Raw genomic sequence first — 12,829 nt, 5'->3', positions numbered from 1 at the left:
ATTTGATCAGAAATTACCGGGTCATCACAGTACCTACCCGTTAAAAGAAATTTCGTCCCGAAATTTGATAGAGGTCGTCATGGCTAACAGTAAGAATGTTATTATGACGAATATAAGCTGATACATAGAGTTTTATCATGATTAAGAAATACGGATAAAATAATTCGATTTTTCGAAGCGTATGAGTGAAGCTATCGTAAAAGAGCGAAATGAATAAATGTAGAATCGTTTTAACCGATGACGTAGTTATGATTGATTTCCGGAATTCATGGAATTTAAAGAAAATCTTCGTAATAAGATTTGGTGTTTCGACGATTTAGGAAATCAGGATCTTCTTTGATTAAATGCAATAATATGTTCCGATTTTTCTGTCGGATATTTCACTATAAATCTACCCCCTTCGTTTCCTTATTTCCATATCTCACATCTTCTATTCTTTCTCCTTACTTCATACTTTTAAAATATTCGTTAATATGCTCCATCCCATCCTGATCCTTGATATCCTCTTAACTTTCATATCTGTCATTCTTCTTTTTAATCTGCCACCAGAAGAATCTATTTACTTCTACTATACTCTTGGTTTTATAGTGTTTTTAGTTCTCCCATGTCTTTATGTTGCTATATGCATCGGCATATACGGTTTATAATTTCTGGATGGTTGTTGGGTTTTATATCCTCCCTTATCCTTCGATGTCCCTGCTTCTGTCTTTCATAATCATTGTCATACACGGTTAATGTTCTCTTCTATTTGCTGCGGTTTATACCCCAATTTCTGTTTCGGAGCTTTGTCCTTTCGTTTCTTCTTCTTGCGATTAAGTAGCTCTTGTAATGGTCCGGAATTCGTATGTATGGATTTCGGAATGAACATTGTTAATGTTTTAAGAAGGAATTTGAAAGGGTACTATCTTGATTTGTCAAATTACCAGAATACCCTGGAAAAGACCGAATCATCAAGAAATATGTTCTTGATATGTTTAGAGATTAGATAGAATGTAAGAGTCGTGTAAATGGCACATGATGACGGTATGTTCTGTGAATCATCACGTTCCATTAGAAACTCAACATGAATTACTGCAATATAATGATGTTGATCAAGTGTCATTATATTATACTAACCCATGTATCAGTTCCCAACACTATTTCAAAAACATTCATATTCAAATTTTTCAGAATTTAGAACTAACACAGTTTCTTTTATGTTGCAGATATTACGGAGAGATAAATGATACTTGATAAGAATAGTTGTGAAAATATCTCCAAATATATGGAGAATATGTATAATGGAAGATACGAAGATATCTTATAATATTTAAGATATGATGATGATGAAGAATATCTGTCTGTGAAGGTTTAGAATAAGAAGTAAGGTGTTTGCTAACGAGTTCTGTAGACACTGAATCCTTTGAAGGCAGATTCAGTCTCTGTTATTTATCCACGACTTCCTTCATACTTTGCTCAATCCGTTTTTCACTACCAAATCCTTTCTTTTTCTGAGCTTTACCAACTCACTATCTTTTATCATCAAACTTTTGGCCGTTTAGACCATTTACCATTTTTATGTTTCCTCTGCATTTAATGCTATAATATCTGAATCACTGGTTATCAATCCGAGGTGGGTTCAGAAGAATCGTGTTTTTAGATGATTAAACGCTGGTGGTAATATGGTGGAATATGAAAGGTTCCCCTAGTAACAAAGACGAATGGGCAACCTATCTATTGAGGTTAGAATAAGACTAGTCCGACTGAGAAGTCAAAATTGACTTGCTGGAGCTGTGACAAAATTGGCTACTTTGAAAAGAAATCGAAGTGTTGTTTTTGCTAATAAATGCTAAAGAATTCGATGAGGGTACGTGTTAAACTACGACTTTGGTTTCGAGAGCTTTTCAGGTACAAGACTTTGGATAATGTACGGTTGGATCATCATCTCGATTGTTCAATGTTTGAAGTGTATTTCGGAATTTCAAAGGGTTTAAATGCAGATTGTCATAGTCAATATCCAAATGATGAAATCTTCCTGAACCTCAAATGATTTTCATATACTTATGAGTGTTACGAATAAAAGTGATGTTCTCTCACAGTTTTGAATTCAAAGTATGACTTTGATAGATGTAGGAATTCTAAGAGTGATAATTTCGGTTATATCTCGAATTGTATTTTGAGATTTCAAAATCAGAATATGTACTTAGATTTGAATGAGTATGGTTGTTTTGATTCCTATAGATGAATGTATATTGTTGTGAAAATAGGGGGTATAGTTGATGATTGTTGGATCAGATTCGAAGGATGTAACATATTAATTGTGAATTTACATATCTCTCGGGTATTACCTACCCGTTAAAAAAATTTCACAAATAATCTTCTGTACAAGGGAATTTTTAATTACAATCTTTTATGAAAATATGATTACATATATATATATATATATATATATATATATATATATATATATATATATATATATTTTTCCAGATGTAATACCGATTTAATGAGTTAATATCATGTTATACTCATTTGATTTTCGGCTTGAATTTTGAAATGAATAATCTCTTAAACATCAGAGATTACATAATCTTCGCGGAGTATTTCACAAATGTAATCAACACTTCAATATTTATTTTCCTTAGTGAAGGATGTTGACGTTTGAAGAATTCTTGCGAACATCGCAAGATACGAATGTTGTTTTTCAGTAATTTCTGAGTACGTCGAAAATGAAAGTGTAAAATCAAACAAGTTATTGAATAATATACTTGGTTTATTATAAACCCGAATTTATTTAATTGAAACAGAGATTGTAGTTAACGCTGGTTAAGTTGAGGCCGAAGGACGTACATTATTGCATATTTGTAATATGAATTAACCGAGTAGTTAAGATTCACACACATTAGCTTAGCACGGAAAGATTTATTTCAAAAAATATATATATATATATATATATATATATATATATATATATATATATATATATATATATATATATATATATATATATATATATATATATATATATATATATATATATATATATATATATATATATAATATACATATAATTTCTTCAGAGGGAATGAGTTAATTCTTCATAACTCGTTGATACAATATACACGTTATTGATTCGTAATGATGTCCACAGTGATTCTTGAACTGACAGAGTTTGTGATGTTATCGGTGTGGTTGATTCGGATGTTGACTGTACTGACGATGCTGGTAACGCTGACGGTACTGTTGATGCTGTTGGTAAAGCAAGTTTAGATTGTTAATCACACACCATTTTTGTCAGGGTTTCTACTCTTCCTTCTATCATTTTGGTTCCCTTAACTGATTTATGGTTAGGGCTAGATTAGATAATATCTAAGACTTTAGAGATTACATAATCGCCGCTGAATGTTTCTCCAATGAAGTTATGAATTAATACTTCGTCAGTTATTGTTGTTAGTACTCCTTGGTATCTATGGTGCGTATGACGTTGATACTCGTGGAACAGATTGTGAAGTTGAGGTTTACGACGCGGTTGTGGTTGGAGGTGGTAATGGTACTGTTGGCGTTGATGATGGTGGTACTAGGTATGCTGCTGCTGGTGTTTGTAATCTCTGCACCATATTCTCCAAAGCCACTACCCGAGCACGAAGCTCGTTAACTTCTTCTATTACACCGGGGTGATTGTCGGTTCGGACGAGCGGATAAATAAAATCTAAAATTTGATGTAATATATAATCGTGACGAGATACTCTGGAAATGAGCGAGAAAATGGTGTTTCAGACATGTTCGCCGGTAAGTGCTTCAGGTTCTTCGTCAAGAGGGCAATGTGGTGGATGGAAGGGATCACCTTCTTCGTGTCTCCAATGATTGAGGAGGCTACGAACAAATCCCCAATTCATCCAGAATAGGTGATGACTAATTGGTTGATCTATTCCGGTCACACTGCGTTCGGAGCTTGAATGGGATTCCATTTCGGAATCTGAGTGACCTGAACTGATGACGAATTCCATTTCGTACGATTGGATACAATATTTTTTTTTCCGATATGAAATGATTTTGGCTAACGGATGGTATTCTAATTACATAGAATATATATATATATATATATATATATATATATATATATATATATATATATATATATATATATATATATATATATATATATATATATATATATATATATATATATATATATATAGATCAAAAGATTTCGTAGATTACGGAGGACTTTGAGGGATATGTCAGGCAAAGTTTAAAGTAACATATACGATAAGATATGATTTAGCAGATATGCTAATATATGAAATTTTTGTCTATACACTATTCATGCAATCAATGCAGCAAGACGTGTCTTAGACTAAAAATGATAAGCAGGTAATTTCCTGAGGATGATAAGTAGTTAATGATAAGCAAAACTTTTGACATGCAGACACGATCGAAGTCCAGACTCACTAATGCATCCTATCGACTTATCAGTTAGACACACTAATGCAGACCTGGTTCGCTAAGACCACTGCTCTGATACCAACTGAAAGGACCCGTTCATATATATTATAAACGATTCACAATAGTTGATTACATTGCGAGGTATTTGACCTCTATATGATACATTTTACAAACACTGCATTCGTTTTTAAAAGACAAACTTTCTTTACATCGAAAATTGACAGGCATGCATACCATTTCATAATATCCACTATCCAACTATAAATTGATTTAATAATAATCTTTGATGAACTCAATAACTCGAATGCAACGTTCTTCGAAATATGCTATGAAAGACTCCAAGTAATATCTTTAAAATGAGCAAATGCACAGCGGAAGATTTCTTTAACATCTGAGAATAAACATGCTTTAAAGTGTCAACCAAAAGGTTGGTGAGTTCATTATTTTGTCATAATCATTTATTTCCATCATTTTAATAGACCACAAGAATTTCATTTCCAGTTCTCATAAATATACGTCCCATGCATAGAGACAAAAATCAATCATATGGTGAACACCTGGTAATCGACATTAACAAGATGCATATAAGAATATCCCCATCATTCCGGGATCCTCCTTCGGACATGATATAAATTTCGAAGTACTAAAGCATCCGATACTTTGGATGGGGCTTGTTGGGCCCGATAGATCTATCTTTAGGATTCGCGTCAATTAGGGTGTCTGTTCCCTAATTCTTAGATTACCAGACTTAATAAAAAGGGCATATTCGATTTCGATAATTCAACCATATAATGTAGTTTCGATTACTTGTGTCTATTTCGTAAAACATTTATAAAAATTTGCGCATGTATTCTCAGCCCAAAAATATAAAGGGTAAAAAGGCAAATGAAACTCACCATACTGTATTTTGTAGTAAAAATACATATAACATCATTGAACAAGTGTAAGGTTGGCCTCGAATTCACGAACCTAAATTAAGTATATATATTTATATGTTGGTCAATATTTGTCTAACAATCTAGATCAAATTGTAGTGTATCACAATCCTAATGCTCGAGACTAATATGCAAAAGTCAACAAAAGTCAATTTGATTCAAAATGATTTCCAAAATTTATACATGATTATTATATAGTTTAAATATCGTCGTTTTATATTTTTAAATATTTTTAAAATATTTATTAGAGTAAATAATATACTTTATTTAAATAAAATTTTATATTAAAATTTATATAATAAATATACTTTTATATATACTAAGTAATAAAATTTATAGAGTTTATTTAATATCATAAAGATATATGATAGGTAATTTTATTACACATAGTAAAATATGTTTGTATCACATATTTATTTGATAAATAATATCTATAATAATAGTAAGTAAAAGTTGTATTATTTTGTAATAATAATTATTATTATTCTATTAATAAAATATCAATATTTAAATTTACTAAAAATGATAATATGATAAGATGATAATGATAACTTTAATATTTACTATACTTATTAACTTTAAAATAATAATTTTATTTAAATGATAATAATAATGATATTTTATAATAACAATGACATGATAATTTTTGTTAAAATGATAGTTTTCATACTAACGATACTTTTAATAATAATAGTAATGATAAAAATAATAAGAATGATAATTTTATCTAAATCATTATCTTACAATATTTAAATTTCATCATGATACTCATACTCATTATTTCCTAATCAATTTGTTAAAGGTTCTTAAATCGTCTCTTACATCGCATTCATTTTAATGATAATAATTATAATAATTAAGTGTTACTAATTTTAGTTTTAATTATAATAATATTAATAATTATGATAATGATGATGCTAATAACTATTTTAATAATAATAGTAATTCTAATAAAATAATAATTTTTAATGATAATACTTTTATTGATAATGATAGTAGTAATTATAATAATAATGATAATAATAATAATAATAATAATAATAACAATTAGATAAACATTTGAACAACGATATTAACGACGATAATAATAATCATTTTTAATAATAATACAAAACTTCAATTGACAATAACTTCAAATCCATTCATCGAATCCATTTGATATCTAAAGGAAAAGTTCTTAATTTTTCATTAGATTTTTAAGGATATGCATATCTCATATCTTATTTCATCCCTAGTATAACAACCTTTAAGATTCAACATAACCTATCTAAGGGTAACATCAAATATACAAGCATGCATAATCCTATTTTCTCGAGCACTAGTCAGGGATACTCTATTAATATGTAAAAATTAATTTAAGAGTACTCACGTATCAATATTGAGGTTCAATATTGTAGGAAAGGTACGTAAACGCAACGGAGATGACAAAACACTAGTTTGACCTCACAAGCATACCCATGAACAATACCCATCACCTCCATAGCCAAAACTCATAATTTCCTTAGCCCTATCCTACTCATAAAACTTGTCTTGAAATGACCCACTCATGACCTTGTCATAATATTTTAGGTATAATACTAATAATATCGCTCTTAATACTACTAATACTAATAATAATAAGATTAATAATCTTAATAATAATAATAATAATAAATATATTCGGAGTACTTGTGATATGTGTGTGTGTTGTGTTAGATGAAATGAATCCAAAATGAGAACAAACGAGTTTATAAAGCAATTGGACATCCAGCTGGTATCCATCATTTGATCTTACCGACACTCTTTATCACACATTTTATTTCACGTAACACATATATTTATATAATATTTTATATATAATATATTTAATCTTTAGGATTAATTAAATATTATATTATATTTACGCTCATGGTAAAAATATAATTTTTACATAAATGACACGGTCGTGGTCTCACGACTCATGTACCACTTTCGGTTTTTCGAGCGTACTTTCGTACGTTTAGAAAACTAGCCTTTTACGTTACGTGACGTGTACCTTTAATAATAATTTGACTTTTTTTTATCAAAGATTTACTTTATGAACAATGTAGCTTATAAAATTGAGCATTGTGGTCATTTCCTTCTATAAATCAAAGTCTCGTTGTTTGTCAAAATATTTTATTTTAAATTAAACGTTTTATGACATGTACCTTTATTAATAACTAGACTTAAATTAATTAAAAACTAACCCACTCAGAGTGTAACTTAATCTTTTGAGTGTTTTGGTCATTTACCTTTATAACTCATGCTCTCGTTAGTTATCGAAGTATATTTAATAACATTAACTTAAATCAAAACGTCTTTTTGACTAAATTAAAATATATTTATAATATATAGGTTTGAAATATTTTAATAAAATATTTAGGTTTTAATTATATTTCAAAGTATATTTGAAGATCGTTTATAATATTATATAAAATATAATTTCCTTATGCGTCAACGTTTAGTTTGCTTTCCTTAAACTTTCTAAATAATATAACTATATTCCCAAAGTTTCACTTTCACTCTTAATAATAGGAAGGTTAACTAGTTAACGTTTATATAGAGAGTCGAACAGAAACTCCACTAACGTTTGGCTAGTTCCCGTTAATTGACACATTTGTCTTCACTTATAACCCACTTTACCATTTTCCGAATACGGTTAAAAATAAGGGTTACCTAATTCAAAGTGGACCTCATAACAGATACTCTTAATAATAATTCAATGTATCCAATAATTCAATCATATGATATTATCTTTTAATTTCATCGATAAACTTACATTGAACAAATACATTCATGTAACATATTATTCATTCAATGCTTTGATAACATTTCCAAGTTTATAAAATAGATCTCATAGCTTGTATTTATATCAATTAATCCGTTCAATGTTTTGTTAACATTTCTCAATTTAAAATTCACACATATGTATATGTATATATATTTGTTTACACATAATTGTTCGTGAATCGTTAGGCATGGTCAAAAGGTATTTGATTACATGAATATAATTTCAAAGCTTTCGAGACTCAACATTAAAGAATTTACTTATCGTGTCGGATACATATAAAGATTAAAGTTTAAATTTGATCAGAAATTACCGGGTCATCACAGGCGGCCCAACACTTTAAAATAAGTAAATTGTTTTGAACACTGTTTATGGTAATTAGATTCGATTTCTGTCTGCTGATGTTCCGGGCCGGCGGCGGAACTGTAGAACACTAAGATGCAAAGTTTGGTAAAAGCTTAGTCAATCCAGCAGCTATCTATGTCAGCCAGCGGACTCATTGTAAATACACCAGTAGGCGGCTGATAACAACAACGCCTTGTTTGATAGAAGACTTATAACTCTGTTTTTGAATGTTTTTTGTTGAGAACTCTTGCGGGCTTGGTTAAATAGACCCACTATTCTAAATTGACCTCTTAGGTTGACCTAGAATCGTGATATCGGTATATTAACTAATTTGACCTCTTAATATATTTGGTATAGGTGCGGTTGGAACCACAGAATAAGTCCCGTAGTGTTAGTATTACTATTATAAAGATGCATTGCTATTAAAGTGGAGCAATAGTACGTAAACAAGTGAATATTGAAATGATTAAAGATGTGTAATTAAAACATTACATACCAAAGTAAAGTTCTAAAAGATAATGATAAACTTTATGCGTTTTAGTATTTAAGAAAAGAGATCAAGATTAAAGTTAGAGTTGATTTAGAAAAGGAAAAATTAATAAGTACATAGTAGAGTAATGAGTTTTGAGGACGAAACTTTTTTAAAGAGAGTAGATTTGTAACATCTCAAATTTAATATAGTACATTTAAAGCTTTATATGTTAAGATATGATGTGTACTTATAAAATGTGTACACAAGTAAAGTGTATTTATATAATAATATAAATACTTATTTATCTTTGTAGAGAAATACCTACATAAATTGATGTTTTTAGACTCTTAACACAGTCGGCCGAGTGTCTCCTGAAACTCGACCGACCGTCTCGACCATCGACCGAGTGTGTAGATCCATGGCCGAGTGTGTCTGCAAGTGACTACGACCGAGTGACTAGACACTTGGCCGAGCGAGTGTAGACAGTCGACCGAGGGTCTTTGGCAGTGGAAAATTTTACTAAGTATTGATATTTAGCCGTTATGCTACCCGTTTGTATACTGATGATTATGATGTTATAACTAACTTGTGTATATGTCTTTCTCAAGAGAACGGAGAAAGAGAAGGTTCAGTGATTAGATAGCTGAACACCTTCTTGTTTGCTGGTAATCGGTGAGTGGGACTAACTAGAGATTGATAGTATAGAGTAGCTTATTATTCTAAGATTGCCATGCTTGTTGAATTAACATGCTAATACTATTAGTTATGATTGTGATGACTATATGTTAGTTGATGCTTGTTGATGAAGGCCAGTGTGTAGTGACCCGAACTTTTCCATGTTTATATATTAATTAAAAACTATATTTGCATGATTAAATGTTTCCAACATGTTAAGTAATCAAACTTGTTAAGACTTGATTAATTGAAATGAGTTTCATGTAGACAATTGACCACCCAAGTTGACCGGCGATTCACGAATGTAAAAATTTTGTAAAAACTACATGATGATATATATATATATATATATATATATATATATATATATATATATATATATATATATATATATATATATATATATAGTTAACATGAGATTTTGATAAGTAAGTATCTCACTAAGTATATTAACAGTGAGTGATATACATAAAAATGAGTTTATTGAGTTAAGAAACTCGAAACGATATATATAACGATTATCGTTATAACAACGTCTTACTAAATACATATGAATCATATTAAGATATTGATACACTATGTTTAACATGATAAAATTATAATTAAACATATCATTAAGTATGTTAACAATCAACTACATATGTAAAACAAGACTACTAACTTAAGAATTTTGAAACGAGGCATATATGTAACGATTATTGTTGTAACGACATTTTAATGTATATATATCATATTAAGATATATTCATACATCATAATATCATGATAATGTAATAATTTAACATCTCATTAGATATAATAAACAATGGGTTAACAACATTAAATGAGATCGTTAACTTAAAGGTTTCAAAACAACACTTACATGTAACAACTAACGATGACTTAACGACTCAGTTAAAATGTATATACATGTAGTGTATTTAGATGTATTAGTACACTTTTAAAAGAATTCAAGACATATATCAAAGTACTTCTACTTAACAAAAATGCTTACAATTGCATTCTCATTCATTTTCATCAACAATTCTACTCGTATGCAACCGTATTCGTACTCGTACAATACCCAGCTCCTAGACGTATATACTATTGGTATATTGTAACGACCCGGATTTTTCCGATCGTTTTACACTTATAAGATTAATATTTACATAAATTAAAACTTACCAACATGATAAGCAATCTAAATTGTTGAGACTTATGTTTTTGAAAAGAGTTTTACACAACGTTTGACCGTCCAATTTGACCGATGATATCACGAAATATATAACATACGATAATTATACGTTTGTGTATATATATGTATTTTTATATATTTAACATGATCTAAGAATGTTTTAACATCTCATTGTGTACTAATAACAATGAGTTATAAGTATATTTTGAGACTACTAACTTAAGTTTTCAAAATGATAACTATATGTGACGTTCTTCGACTTAAATACTTAAAACTTATAATGCTTATACATGTATCGTATAGATATGTATTTTATCACTTTTAAAGGATTTATATACATAAAAAAATATAAGTATATTTATAAAAGATAGCTATATTTGAATCCTCGTTCCGTTTTCTCAAGATTTTTATACGTATATCTAGGGTATATGTACCCGTATCATACCCAGCTTTTATACGTATTTACTATTGGTATATACACATTACAATAACTTTATTAGCAGCCATGAGTTAGCCAATTTTGGATCTTAGCATGCATGATTAATCAATTTGGCATCTTACAAGACTTTTGCACAATATTACAAATTTATACATCTTTTCACCACCATTTATACTCCATTCCATTTTCATTTTTACTACACATTTTCTCTAACCAAAAACACAATCTTAGGAACCTTAAGTGTTCTTCACAATCTTAGAAAATAACCATGAAGATCTAGCTTCAAAAACAACCCTTAATCATCATAAGAAAATCCATTCAAGAACACTTCAAAAATCCTTCTAAGTAAACAAGTTTACTTCCAACCTTTCAATCCAACTCCACCACTCTTTTGATTCTAGGATTTTTCTCATCTCTTATAGTAACTTTGTCCAAGTAACTTGAGGTAGTAACCTTATTCATAATCTTATTCAATTCATATTCATATAGCTATCTTATTTTGTGGTATAAAATTTTAACAACAAGAACATAGTTCGAATGATTTCAAACTTGTTCGCAAACTAAATAGATCCTTCTAACTTGACTTTTAAAACACTTCAAGACCTGTAATATATCATAATGATATGCTAACTTAACAAGATATAACTTGGTTTTACAAAGAACACCTTAAAAACTGAATCTACGTCGTCGGAGTGCAACCGGGGGCTGTTTTGGGTTGGATAATTAAAAACCATCTTAAGCTTTGAATTGGAAGTTCATATTCTGGAAAAATGATATCTCTTATGAATATGTTAACACATAAAAATTTCATGGTTTAACTCAAAGTGTAAGTATTTTTAGAAAAATGATCATTAAATGTTGTTTTTATGATGGAAAATGATCACTTTCATAAGTTTCACCAAAGTTTGACCTATAACCTGTGATTTAGAATACAACCTAAGGTATTTTCAGTTCATATTCTTAAAATTTGACTCGATCCAAGGAAGTGGCAAGTTGAACCAACAAAAACGGAGTTGTAATGAAGAAACTAAGACTAAAACAAGATCGGGTATGCGAAGCTAGTTTAGCTACGAAAATATTTGGAGAAAAATTAAATTAATCATATATTTCTAATTAATATGATATTTCATATATATTTACTTATGATTTGATTTTATATATTTCAGGACCACCCGTAAACAACACGAGAAGATTAATCATAAGATCTCATGATTGTACGCAACACGTCATTTGACAACACGGTACTTTATGTACGCAACACGTCATTTGACAACATGGTACCATGGGTCAAGATTAATTCTGATCAATACGAATACGATGGGGTCTTTATTTATTTTATTGAGCAACTAATTGTGGACCACTAACATCGGACTGCTAACTACGGACTAAGAAAATATTAAAAGTATATATATATATATATATATATATATATATATATATATATATATATATATATATATATGTGTGTGTGTGTGTGTGTGTGTGTGTGTGTGTGTGTGTAACGATTACTTAAAAAGAAAATATGTTGATATATTATATATATGGTTAGGTTCGTGATATCTATCGGAGAACAAGTC

This window comes from Rutidosis leptorrhynchoides, chromosome 3 (genome assembly GCF_046630445.1).
Source record: "Rutidosis leptorrhynchoides isolate AG116_Rl617_1_P2 chromosome 3, CSIRO_AGI_Rlap_v1, whole genome shotgun sequence".
NCBI classification, from domain to species: Eukaryota; Viridiplantae; Streptophyta; class Magnoliopsida; order Asterales; family Asteraceae; genus Rutidosis; species Rutidosis leptorrhynchoides.
The sequence above is the reverse complement of the archived record's forward strand: the minus strand, read 5'-3'. Positions refer to the sequence as shown.